Consider the following 24694-nt stretch of genomic DNA (forward strand, 5'->3'; position numbering starts at 1 on the left):
AATAAATATAATAAAATAAATAATCAAGATATCCTGATTTGCACAGAAAAATTTTCAGTGTAAATGAAACACTTTACTAATAAGTTATATCTTGAAACTCTTCCTAGATACACTTTCCAGTACATCTACTATGTTACGACTTATCTCATCTAAATTGAAGCTACTTTAAAATAAAATAGAATAATCAATAATGAGAGCGACGGGCGATGTGTACACATCTCAGAGCCAATATCAGTTAAATTAAATAAATTAAATTACTATCAAATCCACCTTCATTAACAGTATTTCACTATCAAATCCGTTATAAACAAAAATCTATTGTAACCCACCTCCTCTTAACTATAAGCTGCACCTTGACCTGAAATATTTTATAATTATAAATCTTGAGAATTATAACTCTAAAAAGATTCTCTGATAACGGAGATATACAAACAAATAAATTAAGTAGAGTAAATCGTGTATTATCAATCATGGGGTAGGTTCCTCTGAATGGAATGAGATACCGCCAAATTCTTTGGGTTTAAAGACCTTAACTAATAGTACCCTGGTAAATATAATTAACATTTAAAATAATAGGGTATCTAATCCTAGTTTATTATTTAAATTTCACAGATTCATAAAAAGGGCCACAAATAAATTTTAACATTTCACCTTACAAATTTATATTTCAACCCTAATAATATAAACAACTGTTTTAACCAATAATATTCACTTGTATCAATCGTATAACCGCGGCTGCTGGCACGAATTATGCCGATACTAAATCAATTGCTAAATCCAAAATCACTTGATAATTAAATCAAATTACTGCAAAAAGAACATTTAGTCTAACAAAACTTACATATAATACAAAGAAAAAGTGAATAAACAAGCAAGAATAAAACTTTTAAAAATAAAAAATTAGAAAATTTTAAATCTATTAATTCAGGAAAAAATAAAAGATTCAAATATTTAAAGAAAAAAAAAGAAAAAAACCACAAACATTAACAAAAAAAAAAGAAACGCCCCTATGTATGACCACAACAACTTCTCTATTATATATAATTAAAGATTAATATGGAACATGTATAGCAATAAATGTATTATATTCTTTCTTATTTAATCTTTCTTTTCACTAATAAATAAAGAAAGATTAAATAATATAATAAATATATTTTATACAATTATGTAATTTAATATAATATGTTATTAATATGAATTCTTTTTTTTATATTAAGTTAACTTTCATATATATTAGTTAAATAATCTAATTATAGATAATTTACATAATTATATTATTATAATTAATATAATTATTTATATTAATTATAATATTTTATATTTAAATTAATAATTTTATTTATTATATCCAATTATAATAATATTAAATATTAAATTACATATTATTATATATATTATATTATAATAACCTATTTTAAGCTAAAAACATAAGTAGCTATAATCCTAGGTAAATAATTGCATTAAAATAATCAATTGATAATGGTAAGATGAACTTATAATACTTTAATTTCAATTAAATGTAATATATTAATATAAATTATTTATTATATATATATATAAAAAAAATAAAATGAGCAGGATAAATTAATCCTAATTAAACAAAATAATACATAAAAGAATTCCAAAAAAAAACTTTCGATTTATATATTAAATAAATGAAGTGCCTGATTAAAGGGTTACCTTGATAGGGTAAATAAAGTAAATAAAATTACCTTCATTAAAATTACAAAAGATAGAATTAAACTACCTCCTTTAGTATCAAAAACTAACATGCATCATACACCTTAATGTAAAAAGGTAAGCTAAACAAGCTAATGGGTTCATACCCCATTTATAGAGGTATCAATCCTCTCCTTTTTAATGACCAACAACTCTACAAAACTTCTCTTCCTATCAACATTAATGATAGGAACGATCCTGTCCATTTCATCAAATTCCTGATTTGGGGTTTGAATAGGACTTGAGATCAACTTACTTTCATTTATTCCGCTCCTAACAAGAAATAAAAATATAATAATAAATGAATCATCAATTAAATATTTTTTTGTCCAAGCAATAGCATCGACAATATTATTATTTTCAATTTTGCTGATTCAAATAAAATATCCCATGGGATGGGAAACAGAATTTATCCCATCAATAATAATTAGATCTAGACTATTATTAAAGATTGGAGCTGCACCTTTCCATTTCTGATTTCCAGAAGTTATAGGAGCATCAAGATGAAATAATTGTTTAACATTAATAACATGACAAAAAATCACCCCAATAATGGTCTTATCTTATTGTATTCAATTAAGAACTTTTATTTGAACAATTATTATCTTAAGAATTATTATTGGGGCAATAGGAGGTTTAAATCAAACATCCTTACGACAACTTTTAGCATATTCATCAATCAGACATCTAGGTTGAATAATTAGATCATTAACAGTCAGAGAAAACATCTGAGAACTATACTTCATTATTTACTCACTATTAAGATTAATTATAGTTTTATTATTTAAGCAAATAAATTTATTTTTCATAAATCAAATTTATTCAGCCAGAAATATAAAAACCGAAATTAAATTCATAATATTCTTATCTTTATTATCTTTAGGTGGACTACCACCATTCCTTGGATTCTTACCAAAATGAATTGTAATACAATCATTAATAGAAAACAATATAACAACTATTATAACCATTATAGTTGTATTAACTACAATTACACTCTACTACTATATACGTATTAGATTCTCAGCTCTAATTATATCATACATCATACATCCCAAAAATCAAGAATCATTCTTCCTATAACAGTAATAATTTCAACAATAGGATTGATTTCAACCTTAATTTCATTATACTAAGGACTTAAGTTAATCAAACTAATAACCTTCAAAGTTATAATTAAAAGAATAATCTTTTAGGCCTTAGTAAAATTTTACACCTCTAGAATTGCAGTCTAGAATCATAATTGAATATAAGACCTAAATTTGATAAGAGAGAAAACATCTCATAAGTAGATTTACAGTCTACCACCTAAAATTCAGCCATCTTACCGCAAAAATGATTATTCTCAACAAACCATAAGGACATTGGTACTTTATACTTCATATTTGGAGCATGAGCAGGAATAGTAGGAACATCAATAAGAATACTTATTCGTGCTGAACTTGGCCAACCCGGATCTCTAATTGGGGATGACCAGATTTATAATGTTATTATTACAGCTCACGCATTCGTAATAATTTTCTTTATAGTAATACCTATTATAATTGGTGGATTTGGTAATTGACTTGTTCCACTAATAATTGGTGCACCAGATATAGCATTTCCACGAATAAATAATATAAGTTTTTGATTACTACCACCTTCACTAACCCTTCTTCTTACATCTTCTATAGTAGATAATGGTGCTGGTACAGGATGAACAGTTTACCCTCCTCTAGCAGGAGCTATTGCACACGGGGGTGCATCTGTAGATCTAGCTATTTTTTCACTGCACTTAGCAGGTGTATCATCTATTCTTGGTGCAGTGAATTTCATTACAACAGCAATTAATATACGATCAGAAAGTATAACTTTAGATCAAACACCTTTATTTGTATGATCTGTAGCTATTACAGCATTACTTCTCCTTCTTTCACTTCCAGTTTTAGCAGGAGCTATTACTATATTATTAATAGATCGAAATTTAAATACATCATTCTCTGACCCTGCAGGAGGGGGTGACCCAATTCTATATCAACATCTATTTTGATTCTTTGGACACCCAGAAGTTTATATTTTAATTCTACCGGGGTTCGGAATTATTTCACATATTGTATGTCAAGAAAGAGGAAAAATTGAATCATTTGGAACATTAGGTATAATTTATGCTATACTATCAATTGGACTAATAGGATTTATTGTATGAGCACATCATATATTTACAGTAGGAATGGATGTTGACACACGAGCATATTTTACATCAGCAACAATAATTATTGCTGTACCTACAGGAATTAAGGTATTTAGATGATTAGCTACATTATATGGAACTAAATTCAAGTTCAATCCACCATTATTATGAGCTCTAGGATTTATTTTCCTATTTACAATTGGTGGATTAACAGGATTAGTATTAGCAAATTCATCACTTGATATTGTATTACATGATACATATTATGTAGTAGCCCACTTTCATTATGTATTATCTATAGGAGCAGTATTTGCAATTATAGGAGGTGTCATTCAATGATATCCACTATTTACAGGATTAACTATAAATAATACATGATTAAAAATCCAATTTACAATTATATTCATTGGAGTAAATTTAACATTCTTTCCTCAACACTTCCTAGGATTAGCAGGAATACCTCGACGATACCCTGACTACCCAGACGCATATACATCATGAAACGTAGTATCAAGAATTGGGTCTACAATTTCTATTGTAGGAATCATTATATTCATTGTAATTATATGAGAAAGAATGATTACAAACCGAGCAATTATATTTAGAGCTAACATAAGAAGATCAACAGAATGACTACAAAATAACCCTCCTGCAGAACATAGTTACTCAGAATTACCATTAATCTCTAGATTCTAATATGGCAGATTAGTGCAGTAGATTTAAGCTCTACTAATAAAGGTTTGACCTTTTATTAGAAAATATTTATTAATGGCAACATGATCAAATTTATCTCTTCAAGATGGAGCTTCACCATTAATGGAGCAATTATCATTCTTTCATGATCATACTATGGTCGTATTATTATTAATTACAGTAATTGTAGGTTATGCCCTAAGTTATATATTATTTATTGCCTATACTAACCGTAATATACTTCATGGACATTTAATTGAAACAATCTGAACAGCTTTACCAGCAATTACATTAATTTTTATTGCCCTTCCATCATTACGACTATTATATTTACTTGATGATTCAGTAGATGCCATAATTACAATTAAAACCATTGGACGACAATGATATTGAAGATATGAATATTCAGACTTCATAGACGTAGAATTTGACACTTATATAACACCAGAACAAGACCTAGAAAATGATGGATTCCGACTACTAGATGTAGATAACCGAACAATCCTACCAATAAATACAGAAGTACGAGTATTAACAAGAGCATCAGATGTTCTACACTCATGAGCAGTTCCTGCATTAGGGGTTAAAATTGATGCAACGTCAGGTCGGTTAAATCAAGGAACATTCACAATAAATCGACCTGGATTATTCTTTGGACAATGCTCAGAAATCTGTGGAGCAAACCACAGATTTATACCAATTGTAATTGAAAGAACTTCAGTAAATTTATTTATTAAGTGATTATCTAAGATAATTTAAGGAGTTAGTTAAAATAAATAACATTAGAGTGTCAATCTAAAGTAACTAAAAAAAATTAGTACACCTTGAAATTCATCAGATGACTGAAAGTAAGTAATGGTCTCTTAAACCAAATAATAGTAAATTAACGACTACTTCTGATGGGGAAATTATATCCAAATCCCTCAAATATCCCCTCTTATATGATTCTCACTATTCATTATATTTTCAGCTACATTAATCTTGTTTAATCAAATAAACTTCTTCTCATTTAAACCTAACCTTATTAAAGGAGCAGAAAAAGGAACAATTGAAATAAAAAACTTAAATTGAAAATGATAACAAATCTATTCTCAACATTTGACCCATCAACTAACATCTTTAATTTATCATTAAATTGAACTAGAACATTTCTAGGACTATTATTAATCCCATCACTATTTTGACTTACACCATCACGAATTAACATTTTCTGAAATAAACTAAATTTAAACTTACATAATGAATTTAAAACACTTCTTGGACCAAAATCATTTAATGGAACAACATTCATTTTCATCTCAATTTTTATTATAATATTATTTAACAATTTCATAGGATTATTCCCTTATATTTTTACTAGAACAAGACATTTAGCATTAACATTTGCAATTGCCCTACCTATATGGCTAAGATGTATATTATTTGGATGAATTAACCATACTAATCATATATTTATTATATTATTTAATCTTTCTTTATTTATTAGTGAATGATTAAATAAGAAAGAATATAATACATTTATTGCTATACATGTTCCATATTAATCTTTAATTATATATAATAGAGAAGTTGTTGTGGTCATACATAGGGGCGTTTCTTTTTTTTGTTAATGTTTGTGGTTTTTTTCTTTTTTTTTCTTTAAATATTTGAATCTTTTATTTTTTCCTGAATTAATAGATTTAAAATTTTCTTATTTTTTATTTTTAAAAGTTTTATTCTTGCTTGTTTATTCACTTTTTCTTTGTATTATATGTAAGTTTTGTTAGACTAAATGTTCTTTTTGCAGTAATTTGATTTAATTATCAAGTGATTTTGGATTTAGCAATTGATTTAGTATCGGCATAATTCGTGCCAGCAGCCGCGGTTATACGATTGATACAAGTGAATATTATTGGTTAAAACAGTTGTTTATATTATTAGGGTTGAAATATAAATTTGTAAGGTGAAATGTTAAAATTTATTTGTGGCCCTTTTTATGAATCTGTGAAATTTAAATAATAAACTAGGATTAGATACCCTATTATTTTAAATGTTAATTATATTTACCAGGGTACTATTAGTTAAGGTCTTTAAACCCAAAGAATTTGGCGGTATCTCATTCCATTCAGAGGAACCTACCCCATGATTGATAATACACGATTTACTCTACTTAATTTATTTGTTTGTATATCTCCGTTATCAGAGAATCTTTTTAGAGTTATAATTCTCAAGATTTATAATTATAAAATATTTCAGGTCAAGGTGCAGCTTATAGTTAAGAGGAGGTGGGTTACAATAGATTTTTGTTTATAACGGATTTGATAGTGAAATACTGTTAATGAAGGTGGATTTGATAGTAATTTAATTTATTTAATTTAACTGATATTGGCTCTGAGATGTGTACACATCGCCCGTCGCTCTCATTATTGATTATTCTATTTTATTTTAAAGTAGCTTCAATTTAGATGAGATAAGTCGTAACATAGAAGATGTACTGGAAAGTGTATCTAGGAAGAGTTTCAAGATATAACTTATTAGTAAAGTGTTTCATTTACACTGAAAATTTTTCTGTGCAAATCAGGATATCTTGATTATTTATTTTATTATATTTATTTTTTGTTTATTTAATTATTTAATATAAATAATTTTATTGTATTTTTGTCTTAGTATATTTTATAGAATTGATTTTTTAAATTATAGTTTATTGGTGTAATGTAAGTGTTTTATGAAATATTATTTTAAATTTTTTTAAGTAGATTTTATTTATTGTACCTTTTGTATCAGGGTTTATCAAAATTTTAGTATTTATTTTACTTGTCTCGATTTGGGTTGATTTATAAATAATTTATAGTTAATGTATCATAATTATTATTAAATTATTTATAGAAATGAGATGTTAATCGTTTCCCAAGATATCTAGTTTCTTAAGAAAAAATCTAATTTTTTAAAGTTATTTGTTTTTATTTAATTTTTTAAGTAAAAATATTAACTTATTTATTCTTTAAGGGATAAGCTTTGAAGTTAATTACCTATAATTTATTTTATAGAAATATAATAGTAAGCTTTAAACCAGCTATCTTTAAGATTACGTTTTAGTTCATTATTTTTTATTTTGATTTTATAAATATTTTAGGTTTTTTATTAAGATTATTAATTTAATTTTAAAATTTTTGTAATAATGATAGAATTAGTATATTTATTTGTATGAAATTTTTACCTTGTGAACTTATTATAAGGAACTAGGCAAAATTGATTTCCGCCTGTTTATCAAAAACATGTCCTCTTGTTTATATTTTGAGGTCTGGCCTGCTCACTGAGCATATTTTTAAAGAGCCGCGGTATTTTGACCGTGCAAAGGTAGCATAATCATTAGTCTCTTAATTAGTGGCTGGAATGAATGGCTTGACGAGAAATCAACTGTCTCTTAATAAATTTTTGAATTTAACTTTTGAGTCAAAAGGCTTAAATTCTTCTTTAGGACGAGAAGACCCTATAGAGCATGACATTTTACTTTTATATAGTTTTTTGTTTGTCTTTCTATATTTAATGATGATGTTTTGTTGGGGTGACATGAAGAATAGATAAACTCTTCATTATTATATCATTTATTTATGTTTGTTATTTTGATCCATAATTTATGATCATAAGATTAAGTTACCTTAGGGATAACAGCGTAATTGTTTTTGAGAGCTCATATCGACAAAGCAGATTGCGACCTCGATGTTGGATTAAGAAAAATTTTGGGTGCAGGAGCCCAATGATTAGGTCTGTTCGACCTTTAAATTCTTACATGATCTGAGTTCAGACCGGCGTGAGCCAGGTCGGTTTCTATCCTAAGATTGTTAATCCATATTAGTACGAAAGGACCATATGGTTAAAATATTTTTTGTTATATTGATTAATATTAATTTATTTACTTTTTTGACAGATTAATGTGTTGAATTTAGAATTTATTTATGTAGATTTTTTCTACAAATAGTATTGATACTTTATGATTTATTTATATTTATTTTGAATTTTCTTTTACTGGTTATTTGTGTTTTAATTACTGTTGCCTTTTTAACTTTATTAGAGCGTAAGGTTTTAGGTTATATTCAGATTCGAAAGGGTCCAAATAAGGTAGGTTTTGTTGGAATTCCTCAGCCATTTAGAGATGCTATTAAGTTAATTTGTAAGGAGCAGCCAATTCCTATTATATCTAATTACCTACTTTATTATTTTTCCCCTGTTTTTAATTTAATGATTTCTTTAGCCGTTTGAGTAATTTTTCCTTATTTAACTTATGTGTGTTCTTTTTCTTATGGATTTTTATTTTTTTTATGTTGTACTAGATTAGGTGTTTATACTGTTATAATTGCTGGTTTATCTTCTAATTCAAATTATTCATTATTAGGTTCTCTTCGTTCTGTTGCTCAAACAATTTCTTATGAAGTTAGTTTAGCTTTAATTTTATTGTCTTTAATTATTTTAATTGGTAGTTTTAATATGTTTGATTTTATAAACTATCAGCTTTATTGTTGATTTATTATTATTTCTTTTCCTTTAGCTTTAGCTTGTTTTGCTTCTTGCTTAGCTGAAACTAATCGTACTCCTTTTGATTTTGCTGAAGGGGAATCTGAGTTAGTTTCAGGATTTAATATTGAGTATGGTGCGGGTGGTTTTACTTTAATTTTTTTAGCTGAATATACTAGAATTGTCTTCATAAGAATGTTATTGGCTTTAATTTTTTTGGGCGGTGATTTTTATTCTTTTATATTTTTTATTAAGCTTGCTATTATATCTTTTGGTTTTATTTGGGTTCGTGGAACATTACCACGGTTCCGTTATGATAAATTAATGTACTTAGCTTGAAAAAGTTTTTTACCTTTATCTTTGAATTTTTTTATTTTCTTTGTTGGTTTAAAGATTTTATTTATCTCATTTGTTTAGTGAAATTTTTTGAGAAAAGTTAATAGAAGAGTTAAACTTCTAATTTTATGTTTTCAAAACATATGCTTTTCCTAAGCTAATTAACTTTATTCCTTAATTAATTTATCTCATGCGTTTGCGACATGGACATTAATTAAGAAATATGTGAAGTAAATAATTGTTAAGATTTGACCTGTTATAATATAAGGTTCTTCAACAGGTCGTTTACCAATTCACGTTAGTAAGCATACAACAACTACTATAATTCAGAATAAAATTTGATTAATAGGGTAAAATTGAATGCCTCGGAATGGTGTTTTATTATAAAATGGTAAAATTATGAAGATTCTAATTGATAAAAATAATGCAATAACACCTCCTAACTTATTAGGGATAGATCGTAGAATTGCATATGCAAATAGGAAATATCATTCTGGTTGAATGTGAACTGGTGTTACTAATGGGTTGGCAGGTACAAAGTTATCTGGATCTCCTAATAGGTAAGGATTAATGAAACATAGTATAATTAATAATGATGTTATTATTACAAATGTAATAGAATCCTTAAAGGTAAAGTATGGATGGAATGGAATTTTTTCAATATCTCCATTTAGTCCAAGAGGATTATTAGATCCTGTTTGGTGAAGAAAAAATAAATGAATTGCTGCTATAGCAGCAATAATAAATGGTAATACAAAATGGAATGTGAAGAATCGATTTAATGTTGCATTATCAACAGCGAATCCTCCTCATACTCATTGGACTAAATCTGTTCCTAAGTATGGGATTGCTGATAATAAATTAGTAATTACTGTTGCACCTCAAAAAGATATTTGGCCTCAGGGTAAGACATATCCTATAAATGCAGTTGCTATAACTAAAAATAAAATCACTGTACCAATTATTCAGGTATGTATATATATATAAGATCCATAGTAAATTCCCCGTCCTACATGTAAGTAAATACAAATAAAAAATATAGATGCTCCATTTGCGTGTAAGGTTCGGATAATTCAACCATTATTTACGTCTCGGCAGATGTGTACTACACTACTGAATGCTATTTCAATATTTGATGTATAATGTATAGCTAAAAATAGTCCAGTTACGATTTGAATTACCAAACATAACCCTAATAGGGATCCAAAATTTCATCAAAATGAAATATTTGTTGGGGCAGGTAAGTCAATTAAAGAGTTATTAATAATTTTAATTAAAGGATGTCTTAATCGTAAGGGTTTATTCATTAGTAATTATCTTATTTTACGAATAGGTCCCTGATTAATATTGGTGATTTTTAACAACTGCTAGTAGTGCTAAAAATAAATAAATTATTATTATTATTGTAATAATGAATGTTGGTCTATTATATAATTTTTCTAAAGATATTGTTATTTCTTGATAATTGATTGAATTATCAATATTTATAGTTTCGGTGTTTTTGAAAAAGTCTATAAATATAGATATATCTAGAATAATTAATATTAATATGATAAATACTCACATTATTAATGTAATAATTATAGTGATTGATTTAGGCTGAAATATTTCGTTTGATGCAATTCTTGTAATGTAAATAAATAATACTAGTATACCACCAAGAAATGTTAAAAATAAAATATATGATAATCAATATCTTTCTATTATTGTTCCTGTTATTAATCCAACTAGGAAGGTTTGAAGGATAATAAAAAGCATTATTGATATTGGGTGTCTTAATTTAATAAAATTAATATTTATTACATTTGATAATGATATAATTATTATTTTGATCATTTCAGGGGTTAGTTTATTTAAAATACCGGTTTTGGGGACCGATGATGGAAGCTTTTCCACCTCTGAAGTTTTAAAAGTGGGGGCTGGACTTATTTCCGGTTTACAAGACCGGCGTTTTTTTTAAACTATTAAAACTAATGTATATATTCTCAATTTTTACTTCTTTATTGATTTATTTTGCTGGTGTTTATGTTTTTTCTTCTAAACGTAAACATTTATTAATGGTTCTTTTGAGATTAGAATATATTGTTCTTTCTTTATTTATGTTAGTTATTGTTTTTCTTATTGAGTTTGATTATGATTATTTTTTTCCTGTTTTTTTTTTAGTTTTTTCTGTTTGTGAGGGTGCTTTAGGTCTTTCTATTTTAGTTTCAATAATTCGTTCTCATGGTAATGATTTTTTTAATTCTTTTGGTTTATCTTTATGTTAAAGTATTTATTTATAACTATTTTTTTGATCCCTCTTTGTTTATTAAATAATTGTTGATGGTTGGTTCATTCTTTAATGTTTCTGTCGGGTTTTGTTTTTATAATTTGTGTTTATTCATATGCTGATTTGAATATAATTAGATATTATTTTGGTATTGATTATTTTTCTTTTAGTTTAATTTTACTTAGTTTTTGGATTTGTTCTTTAATAATCACTGCTAGAGGTTCAGTTTATTTAAGTTCATATCATTCTAATTTTTTTGTTTTTATGGTTTTGATTTTAATAATTATGCTTTATTGTTCATTTGCTAGATTAAGTCTTCTTTCTTTTTATATTTTTTTTGAGGCTAGATTAGTTCCTACTTTACTTTTAATTTTGGGTTGGGGTTATCAACCTGAGCGTTTGCAGGCTGGTGTTTATTTAATTTTTTATACTTTGGTTGCTAGATTACCTTTATTATTAGTTTTATTTAAGGTTTATGATTTTTCTAATACTTTATATTTTCCTTTATTGGTTGATTTTGGTTCTTATTATTTTATGTTTTATGTATTTATAATTTTGGCTTTTTTAGTTAAGATACCTATGTTTTTGGTTCATTTATGACTTCCTAAGGCTCATGTAGAGGCCCCTATTTCAGGTAGAATAATTCTTGCTGGTGTTTTATTAAAGTTAGGTGGTTATGGTATTTTTCGTGTTATAAATGTTATTTCTTATTTGGGTTTAAAGTTTAATTATTTTTGATTGTCTTTAGGTTTATCTGGGGGTGTTATTGTAAGATTTATTTGTTTTCGTCAGGTTGATTTAAAGTCTTTAATTGCATATTCTTCTGTTGCTCATATAAGAATGGTTATTGGTGGATTGATGACTATGAATTGATGAGGTTGTGTAGGTTCTCTTTCTCTAATGGTTGGTCATGGTTTATGTTCTTCTGGTTTATTTTGTTTATCTAATATTATTTATGAACGTTTAGGTAGACGAAGATTATTAATTAACAAGGGTATAATTAATTTGATGCCAAGAATGGCTTTATGATGATTTCTTTTAAGATCATCAAATATGGCTGCTCCTCCTTCTTTAAATTTGGTAGGTGAAATTAGATTATTAAATAGAATTATATCTTGATCTTCTTTTAGATTCTTTGCTTTGATTTTTTTATCTTTTTTTAGAGCTGTTTATACTTTGTATATATATTCTTATTCTCAGCATGGGAATTAATATTCTGGTGTTTATACTTGTTCTCTTGGTTATTTTCGTGAATATCATCTTTTACTTTTACATTGATTGCCTTTAAATATTCTCTGTTTAAAGGGTGAATATTTCTTTGTTTAGTTTGCTTAAGTATTTTAATTAAAAATATTGTTTTGTGGAATCAATGATATGAAGTTTTTCATCTTAGGCCGTGAATTTATTTTCTATTTGTTCTTTGAGTTTTTTTTCTTTGTTTATTTCGAAAACTATAATTTTTATTTTAGGTATTTATTATTTAATAATTGATTATAGAGTTTTTGTTGAGTGAGAGCTTTTCAATTTAAATGGTTCTATAGTTGTTATAACTTTAATTTTGGATTGAATATCTCTTATTTTTATATCTTTTGTTATATATATTTCTTCTTTGGTTATTTATTATAGAGAGGATTATATATCTGGTGAAAAGAATATAAATCGTTTTATTATTATTGTTTTAATATTTATTCTTTCTATAGGTTTTTTAATTATTAGTCCTAATTTAATTAGAATTTTATTAGGTTGAGATGGTTTAGGTTTAGTTTCTTATTGTTTAGTTATTTATTATCAAAATGTAAAATCTTATAGTGCTGGTATATTAACTGCACTTTCTAATCGTATTGGTGATGTTACTATTTTAATTTCTATTGCATGAATGTTAAATTTTGGTGGTTGAAATTATATTTATTATTATGATTTTATTTCTAATTCTTTTGAAATAAAGCTCATTACTATATTAATTGTTTTAGCAGCTATAACTAAGAGAGCTCAGATTCGTTTCTCTTCATGACTTCCTGCTGCTATAGCAGCTCCTACTCCTGTTTCTGCTTTAGTTCATTCTTCTACTCTTGTTACTGCTGGTGTTTATTTATTAATTCGTTTTAGACCAATATTGGATACTTATAATCGTGGTTGATTTTTACTTTTAATTGGTTGTATAACTATATTTATGGCTGGATTGGGCGCTAATTTTGAGTTTGATTTAAAGAAGATTATTGCTCTTTCTACTTTAAGACAACTTGGTTTAATAATAAGAATTTTGGCTATAGGTTATCCAAAGCTTGCGTTTTTTCATTTATTGGCTCATGCTTTATTTAAGGCATTATTATTTATATGTGCAGGTTCAATAATTCATAATTTGAAGGATTCTCAGGATATTCGTTTTATAGGATCAATTGTTAATTTCATACCTTTAACTTCAGTTTGTTTTAATGTTTCTAGTTTATCTTTGTGTGGAATACCTTCTTTAGCGGGATTTTATTCAAAGGATTTAATTCTTGAGATGGTTTGTTTAAGATGAATTAATTGTTTAATTTTTTTTCTTTATTTTTTTTCTACTGGTTTAACTGCTTCTTATTCTTTTCGTTTGTTTTACTATTCAATATCTGGTGATAATAATTTTTATTCTAGATTTTCTTTTGATGATAAGGGTTATTATATTTCATTTGGAATAATTGGTCTATTGTTTGTTGCTGTTTTTGGTGGTAGTCTTTTATCTTGATTAATTTTTCCTATTCCTCATGTGATTGCTTTACCTTATTATTTAAAGTTTTTAACTATTACAGTTGTTATTTTAGGTGCTTATTTAGGTTATCTTATTTCTAATTTTGATTTTTCTCATAATTTATTTTCTTTAAGTATACTTTCTTTTGTTAGATTTGCTGGTTCTATATGATTTATACCTTTTCTTTCAACTAAGTTTATTAGATATATTCCTTTAAAAATAGGTTATTATTCATCTAAGTCATTTGATTATGGTTGAGGTGAATTACTTGGTGGTCAAGGTTTATATAGATTATTTATTTATTTAATTGGTTATATTCAAGGTTGATATGATTCTAATTTCAAGATTTATCTTTTAACTTTTATTTTTTGAATATTTATTTTGGTAATATTGTTTTTCGTTTACTTAAATAGCTTATAATTAGAGCGTGACACTGAAGATGTTAAGGAAGTATTTTTACTTTTAAGTATTTATAAATATAGATATATTATTTTTACAGTGAAAATGTAATGTTTTATTTAAACTATATAAATTTTAGAAATGTTAAAGGAGTTTAACCGCTAATATAAAAAGTTAGCAGCTTTCATATTGGCTTTACATTTCCTTAATTGGAACTATTATAGTTCAATTATATTATTAACAGTAATACGCCTCTTTTTGGCTTCAATTAATAAGAATAAGGGTAGTACATACCAATCTTCCAGGTCGAAACTGACTGCAATATTTCGCTTCTTATTCTATTTAAGGTTGATTGATAATATCAATACTTTTTGAATGCAACCCAAATGTTATATTTAACTACAACCCTTTATTCTGCTCATTGTAATGCTCCTTGGTTTCATTCATGGTATAGTCCTCCTAATAGAACTAGAATAAAAAATATTGTTGATACTGTTCAGATTATAATGTCTGAAGTTTTAAAAATAATTACAATTGGTAGAATTAGTGCAATTTCTACATCAAAAATTAAAAAGATTACTGCGATTAGGAAGAATCGTATTGAGAATGGTATTCGTGCTGATCTTTTTGGATCAAACCCACATTCAAATGGTGATCTTTTTTCTCGATCATTAATTAATTTTTTTGATAGTGTTGTTGCCAGGATTATAACAATTATTGGAATAATAAATCTAATGAAAACTCTTGTTGATAGAATTAGAATTGTTTTTCTTGATTTATATCAAGTTTTCTGATTGGAAGTCAAATGTACTATTTATACTAGAAAAACAATTATCTACCTCATCAATAAATAGAGATATATAAGAATAATCATACTACGTCTACGAAGTGTCAGTATCATGCTGCTGCTTCAAATCCAAAGTGATGTCTTGGTGAAAATTGATTTATTGAGTGTCGAAGTAGACATGTTGATAAAAAGATTGTTCCAATAATTACGTGTAAACCATGGAATCCTGTTGCAACAAAGAATGTTGATCCACAAACTGCATCTTCAATGGTAAAAGGTGCTTCTCAATATTCATATGCTTGAAGTATTGTAAAGTATAGTCCTAATAACACTGTGAAGAATAATCCTTGTAGTGCTTGAGTATGATTAGATTCCATTAAACTATGATGTGCTCATGTTACTGTTACTCCTGATGCTAAAAGAATAGCTGTATTAAGTAATGGAATTTGTATAGGGTTAAAGGGTTGAATTCCTATTGGAGGTTATAGTACTCCTAGTTCAATTGTTGGTGCTAATCTTCTTCTAAAGAATGCTCAAAAAAAAGAAACGAAAAATAATACCTCTGATGCAATAAATAAAATTATTCCTCATCGTAATCCAATTGATACAAATCCTGTATGTAATCCTTGATATGTTCCTTCTCGTACTACATCTCGTCATCATTGAATTATAGTTAGTAGGGTAATTCCAAATCCAATTATGAATAAGTTAATATTAAATAGGTGGAATCATTTTGCTAGTCCTGATACTAGGACTATTGCTCCAATTGCTCCTGTTAATGGTCAAGGTCTATAGTCTACTAAGTGGAATGGGTGGTTTGAGTGAGTTGTTAACATAGGTTTAATATACTTCTCTAGAATATAGAGTTCTTAGAATTGAGAAAACATAGGCTTGAATTATTGCTACTGCTGATTCTAGAATTAATAGAAGTATTTGACCAATAATTAGTAATGAGATTAAGTTTATTGCTATAGATGGTCCTGTGTTTCCTAATAAGGTTAATAATAAGTGCCCTGCAATTATATTTGCTGCCAACCGTACTGCTAATGTACCTGGTCGAATAACATTACTAATTGTTTCAATTAGTACTATAAATGAAATTAATGCAGGCGACGTACCTTGTGGTACAAGGTGTGTAAATATATGATTAGTATGGTTAATTCATCCAAATAATATAAATCTTAGCCATATAGGTAGGGCAATTGCAAATGTTAATGCTAAATGTCTTGTTCTAGTAAAAATATAAGGGAATAATCCTATGAAATTGTTAAATAATATTATAATAAAAATTGAGATGAAAATGAATGTTGTTCCATTAAATGATTTTGGTCCAAGAAGTGTTTTAAATTCATTATGTAAGGTTAAATTTAGTTTATTTCAGATAATGTTAATTCGTGATGGTGTAAGTCAAAATAGTGATGGGATTAATAATAGTCCTAGAAATGTTCTAGTTCAATTTAATGATAAATTAAAGATGTTAGTTGATGGGTCAAATGTTGAGAATAGATTTGTTATCATTTTCAATTTAAGTTTTTTATTTCAATTGTTCCTTTTTCTGCTCTTTTAATAAGGTTAGGTTGAAATGAGAAGAAGTTTATTTGATTAAACAAGATTAATGTAGCTGAAAATATAATGAATAGTGAGAATCATATAAGAGGGGATATTTGAGGGATTTGGATATAATTTCCCCATCAGAAGTAGTCGTTAATTTACTATTATTTGGTTTAAGAGACCATTACTTACTTTCAGTCATCTCATGAATTTCAAGGTGTACTAATTTTTTTTAGTTACTTTAGATTGACACTCTAATGTTATTTATTTTAACTAACTCCTTAAATTATCTTAGATAATCACTTAATAAATAAATTTACTGAAGTTCTTTCAATTACAATTGGTATAAATCTGTCGTTTGCTCCACAGATTTCTGAGCATTGTCCAAAGAATAATCCAGGTCGATTTATTGTGAATGTTCCTTGATTTAACCGACCTGGCGTTGCATCAATTTTAACCCCTAATGCAGGAACTGCTCATGAGTGTAGAACATCTGATGCTCTTGTTAATACTCGTACTTCTGTATTTATTGGTATTATTGTTCGGTTATCTACATCTAGTAGTCGGAATCCATCATTTTCTAGGTCTTGTTCTGGTGTTTATAAGTGTCAAATTCTACGTCTATGAAGTCTGAATATTCATATCTTCAATATCATTGTCGTCCAATGGTTTTAATTGTAATTATTGCATCTACTGAATCATCAAGTAAATATAATAGTCGTAATGATGGAAGGGCAATAAAAATTAATGTAATTGCTGGTAAAGCTGTTCAGATTGTTTCAATTAAATGTCCATGAAGTATATTACGGTTAGTATAGGCAATAAATAATATATAACTTAGGGCATAACCTACAATTACTGTAATTAATAATAATACGACCATAGTATGATCATGAAAGAATGATAATTGCTCCATTAATGGTGAAGCTCCATCTTGAAGAGGTAAATTTGATCATGTTGCCATTAATAAATATTTTCTAATAAAAGGTCAAACCTTTATTTGTAGAGCTTAAATCTACTGCACTAATCTGCCATATTAGAATCTAGAGATTAATGGTAATTCTGAGTAACTATGTTCTGCAGGAGGGTTATTTTGTAGTCATTCTGTTGATCTTCTTATGTTAGCTCTAAATATAATTGCTCGGTTTGTAATCATTCTTTCTCATATAATTACAATGAATATAATGATTCCTACAATAGAAATTGTAGACCCAATTCTTGATACTACGTGTCATGATGTATATGCGTCTGGGTAGTCAGAGTATCGTCGAGGTATTCCTGCTAATCCTAGGAAGTGTTGAGGAAAGAATGTTAAATTTACTCCAATGAATATAATTGTAAATTGGATTTTTAATCATGTATTATTTATAGTTAATCCTGTAAATAGTGGATATCATTGAATGACACCTCCTATAATTGCAAATACTGCTCCTATAGATAATACATAATGAAAGTGGGCTACTACATAATATGTATCATGTAATACAATATCAAGTGATGAATTTGCTAATACTAATCCTGTTAATCCACCAATTGTAAATAGGAAAATAAATCCTAGAGCTCATAATAATGGTGGATTGAACTTGAATTTAGTTCCATATAATGTAGCTAATCATCTAAATACCTTAATTCCTGTAGGTACAGCAATAATTATTGTTGCTGATGTAAAATATGCTCATGTGTCAACATCCATTCCTACTGTAAATATATGATGTGCTCATACAATAAATCCTATTAGGCCAATTGATAGTATAGCATAAATTATACCTAATGTTCCAAATGATTCAATTTTTCCTCTTTCTTGACATACAATATGTGAAATAATTCCGAACCCCGGTAGAATTGAAATATAAACTTCTGGGTGTCCAAAGAATCAAAATAGATGTTGATATAGAATTGGGTCACCCCCTCCTGCAGGGTCAAAGAATGATGTATTTAAATTTCGATCTGTTAATAATATAGTAATAGCTCCTGCTAAAACTGGAAGTGAAAGAAGGAGAAGTAATGCTGTAATAGCTACAGATCATACAAATAAAGGTGTTTGATCTAAAGTTATACTTTCTGATCGTATATTAATTGCTGTTGTAATGAAATTCACTGCACCAAGAATAGATGATACACCTGCTAAGTGCAGTGAAAAAATAGCTAGATCTACAGATGCACCCCCGTGTGCAATAGCTCCTGCTAGAGGAGGGTAAACTGTTCATCCTGTACCAGCACCATTATCTACTATAGAAGATGTAAGAAGAAGGGTTAGTGAAGGTGGTAGTAATCAAAAACTTATATTATTTATTCGTGGAAATGCTATATCTGGTGCACCAATTATTAGTGGAACAAGTCAATTACCAAATCCACCAATTATAATAGGTATTACTATAAAGAAAATTATTACGAATGCATGAGCTGTAATAATAACATTATAAATCTGGTCATCCCCAATTAGAGATCCGGGTTGGCCAAGTTCAGCACGAATAAGTATTCTTATTGATGATCCTACTATTCCTGCTCATGCTCCAAATATGAAGTATAAAGTACCAATGTCCTTATGGTTTGTTGAGAATAATCATTTTTGCGGTAAGATGGCTGAATTTTAGGTGGTAGACTGTAAATCTACTCATGAGATGTTTTCTCTCTTATCATATTTAGGTCTTATATTCAATTATGATTCTAGACTGCAATTCTAGAGGTGTAAAATTTTACTAAGGCCTAAAAGATTATTCTTTTAATTATAACTTTGAAGGTTATTAGTTTGATTAACTTAAGTCCTTAGTATAATGAAATTAAGGTTGATGTTGAAATCAATCCTATTGTTGAAATTATTACTGTTATAGGAAGAATGATTCTTGATTTTTGGGACTTTATCTTTATAGATCACGAATTTTCTGTGTATGATATAATTAGAGCTGAGAATCTAATACGTATATAGTAGTAGAGTGTAATTGTAGTTAATACAACTATAATGGTTATAATAGTTGTTATATTGTTTTCTATTAATGATTGTATTACAATTCATTTTGGTAAGAATCCAAGGAATGGTGGTAGTCCACCTAAAGATAATAAAGATAAGAATATTATGAATTTAATTTCGGTTTTTATATTTCTGGCTGAATAAATTTGATTTATGAAAAATAAATTTATTTGCTTAAATAATAAAACTATAATTAATCTTAATAGTGAGTAAATAATGAAGTATAGTTCTCAGATGTTTTCTCTGACTGTTAATGATCTAATTATTCAACCTAGATGTCTGATTGATGAATATGCTAAAAGTTGTCGTAAGGATGTTTGATTTAAACCTCCTATTGCCCCAATAATAATTCTTAAGATAATAATTGTTCAAATAAAAGTTCTTAATTGAATACAATAAGATAAGACCATTATTGGGGCGATTTTTTGTCATGTTATTAATGTTAAACAATTATTTCATCTTGATGCTCCTATAACTTCTGGAAATCAGAAATGGAAAGGTGCAGCTCCAATCTTTAATAATAGTCTAGATCTAATTATTATTGATGGGATAAATTCTGTTTCCCATCCCATGGGATATTTTATTTGAATCAGCAAAATTGAAAATAATAATATTGTCGATGCTATTGCTTGACAATAAAATATTTAATTGATGATTCATTTATTATTAAATTTTTATTTCTTGTTAGGAGCAGAATAAATGAAAGTAAGTTGATCTCAAGTCCTATTCAAACCCCAAATCAGGAATTTGATGAAATGGACAGGATCGTTCCTATCATTAATGTTGATAGGAAGAGAAGTTTTGTAGAGTTGTTGGTCATTAAAAAGGAGAGGATTGATACCTCTATAAATGGGATATGAACCCATTAGCTTGTTTAGCTTACCTTTTTACATTAAGGTGTATGATGCACGTTAGTTTTTGATACTAAAGGAGGTAGTTTAATTCTATCTTATGTAATTTTAATGAAGGTAATTTTATTTACTTTATTTACCCTATCAAGGTAACCCTTTAATCAGGCACTTCATTTATTTAATATATAAATCGAAAGTTTTTTTTGAAATTCTTTTATGTATTATTTTGTTTAATTAGGATTAATTTATCCTGCTCATTTTTTTTATATATATATATAATAAATAATTTATATTAATATATTACATTTAATTGAAATTAAAGTATTATAAGTACATCTTACCATTATCAATTGATTATTTTAATGCAATGATTTACCTAAGATTACAGCTACTTATGTTTTTAGCTTAAAATAGGTTATTATAATATAATATATATAATAATATGTAATTTAATATTTAATATTATTATAATTGGATATAATAAATAAAATTATTAATTTAAATATAAAATATTATAATTAATATAATTATTTATATCCAATAGGAATTCAACCCTTTAACCCTATACAAATTCCATTACTTAATACAGCTATTCTTTTAGCATCAGGAGTAACAGTAACATGAGCACATCATAGTTTAATGGAATCTAATCATACTCAAGCACTACAAGGATTATTCTTCACAGTGTTATTAGGACTATACTTTACAATTCTTCAAGCATATGAATATTGAGAAGCACCTTTTACCATTGCAGCTGCAGTTTATGGATCAACATACTTTGTTGCAACAGGATTCCATGGTTTACACGTAATTATTGGAACAATCTTTTTATCAACATGTCTACTTCGACACTCAATAAATCAATTTTCACCAAGACATCACTTTGGATTTGAAGCAGCAGCATGATACTGACACTTCGTAGACGTAGTATGATTATTCTTATATATCTCTATTTATTGATGAGGTAGATAATTGTTTTTCTAGTATAAATAGTACATTTGACTTCCAATCAGAAAACTTGATATAAATCAAGAAAAACAATTCTAATTCTATCAACAAGAGTTTTCATTAGATTTATTATTCCAATAATTGTTATAATCCTGGCAACAACACTATCAAAAAAATTAATTAATGATCGAGAAAAAAGATCACCATTTGAATGTGGGTTTGATCCAAAAAGATCAGCACGAATACCATTCTCAATACGATTCTTCCTAATCGCAGTAATCTTTTTAATTTTTGATGTAGAAATTGCACTAATTCTACCAATTGTAATTATTTTTAAAACTTCAGACATTATAATCTGAACAGTATCAACAATATTTTTTATTCTAGTTCTATTAGGAGGACTATACCATGAATGAAACCAAGGAGCATTACAATGAGCAGAATAAAGGGTTGTAGTTAAATATAACATTTGGGTTGCATTCAAAAAGTATTGATATTATCAATCAACCTTAAATAGAATAAGAAGCGAAATATTGCAGTCAGTTTCGACCTGGAAGATTGGTATGTACTACCCTTATTCTTATTAATTGAAGCCAAAAAGAGGCGTATTACTGTTAATAATATAATTGAACTATAATAGTTCCAATTAAGGAAATGTAAAGCCAATATGAAAGCTGCTAACTTTTTATATTAGCGGTTAAACTCCGTTAACATTTCTAAAATTTATATAGTTTAAATAAAACATTACATTTTCACTGTAAAAATAATATATCTATATTTATAAATACTTAAAAGTAAAAATACTTCCTTAACATCTTCAGTGTCACGCTCTAATTATAAGCTATTTAAGTAAACGAAAAATAATATTACCAAAATAAATATTCTAAAAATAAAAGTTAAAAGATAAATCTTGAAATTAGAATCATATCAACCTTGAATATAACCAATTAAATAAATAAATAATCTATATAAACCTTGACCACCAAGTAATTCACCTCAACCATAATCAAATGACTTAGATGAATAATAACCTATTTTTAAAGGAATATATCTAATAAACTTAGTTGAAAGAAAAGGTATAAATCATATAGAACCAGCAAATCTAACAAAAGAAAGTATACTTAAAGAAAATAAATTATGAGAAAAATCAAAATTAGAAATAAGATAACCTAAATAAGCACCTAAAATAACAACTGTAATAGTTAAAAACTTTAAATAATAAGGTAAAGCAATCACATGAGGAATAGGAAAAATTAATCAAGATAAAAGACTACCACCAAAAACAGCAACAAACAATAGACCAATTATTCCAAATGAAATATAATAACCCTTATCATCAAAAGAAAATCTAGAATAAAAATTATTATCACCAGATATTGAATAATAAAACAAACGAAAAGAATAAGAAGCAGTTAAACCAGTAGAAAAAAAATAAAGAAAAAAATTAAACAATTAATTCATCTTAAACAAACCATCTCAAGAATTAAATCCTTTGAATAAAATCCCGCTAAAAAAGGTATTCCACACAAAGATAAACTAGAAACATTAAAACAAACTGAAGTTAAAGGTATGAAATTAACAATTGATCCTATAAAACGAATATCCTGAGAATCCTTCAAATTATGAATTATTGAACCTGCACATATAAATAATAATGCCTTAAATAAAGCATGAGCCAATAAATGAAAAAATGCAAGCTTTGGATAACCTATAGCCAAAATTCTTATTATTAAACCAAGTTGTCTTAAAGTAGAAAGAGCAATAATCTTCTTTAAATCAAACTCAAAATTAGCGCCCAATCCAGCCATAAATATAGTTATACAACCAATTAAAAGTAAAAATCAACCACAATTATAAGTATCCAATATTGGTCTAAAACGAATTAATAAATAAACACCAGCAGTAACAAGAGTAGAAGAATGAACTAAAGCAGAAACAGGAGTAGGAGTTGCTATAGCAGCAGGAAGTCATGAAGAGAAAGGAATCTGAGCTCTCTTAGTTATAGCTGCTAAAACAATTAATATAGTAATGAGCTTTATTTCAAAAGAATTAGAAATAAAATCATAATAATAAATATAATTTCAACCACCAAAATTTAACATTCATGCAATAGAAATTAAAATAGCAACATCACCAATACGATTAGAAAGTGCAGTTAATATACCAGCACTATAAGATTTTACATTTTGATAATAAATAACTAAACAATAAGAAACTAAACCTAAACCATCTCAACCTAATAAAATTCTAATTAAATTAGGACTAATAATTAAAAAACCTATAGAAAGAATAAATATTAAAACAATAATAATAAAACGATTTATATTCTTTTCACCAGATATATAATCCTCTCTATAATAAATAACCAAAGAAGAAATATATATAACAAAAGATATAAAAATAAGAGATATTCAATTTAAAATTAAAGTTATAACAACTATAGAACCATTTAAATTGAAAAGCTCTCACTCAACAAAAACTCTATAATCAATTAATAAATAATAAATACCTAAAATAAAAATTATAGTTCTCGAAATAAACAAAGAAAAAAAACTCAAAGAACAAATAGAAAATAAATTCACGGCCTAAGATGAAAAACTTCATATCATTGATTCCACAAAACAATATTTTTAATTAAAATACTTAAGCAAACTAAACAAAGAAATATTCACCCTTTAAACAGAGAATATTTAAAGGCAATCAATGTACAAGTAAAAGATGATATTCACGAAAATAACCAAGAGAACAAGTATAAACACCAGAATAATAATTCCCATGCTGAGAATA

The 24694-nt window shown here is 26.9% G+C and overlaps 1 pseudogene; it reads left to right on the top strand.

Annotated features, from left to right (window-relative positions):
- Positions 1-13309: 13309 nt before the first annotated feature.
- LOC126301307 (NADH-ubiquinone oxidoreductase chain 5-like) lies at positions 13310-21560 on the top strand (annotated as a pseudogene).
- Positions 21561-24694: the final 3134 nt, after the last annotated feature.

Source organism: Schistocerca gregaria, unplaced genomic scaffold, assembly GCF_023897955.1.
Source record: "Schistocerca gregaria isolate iqSchGreg1 unplaced genomic scaffold, iqSchGreg1.2 ptg000066l, whole genome shotgun sequence".
NCBI lineage: Eukaryota > Metazoa > Arthropoda > Insecta > Orthoptera > Acrididae > Schistocerca > Schistocerca gregaria.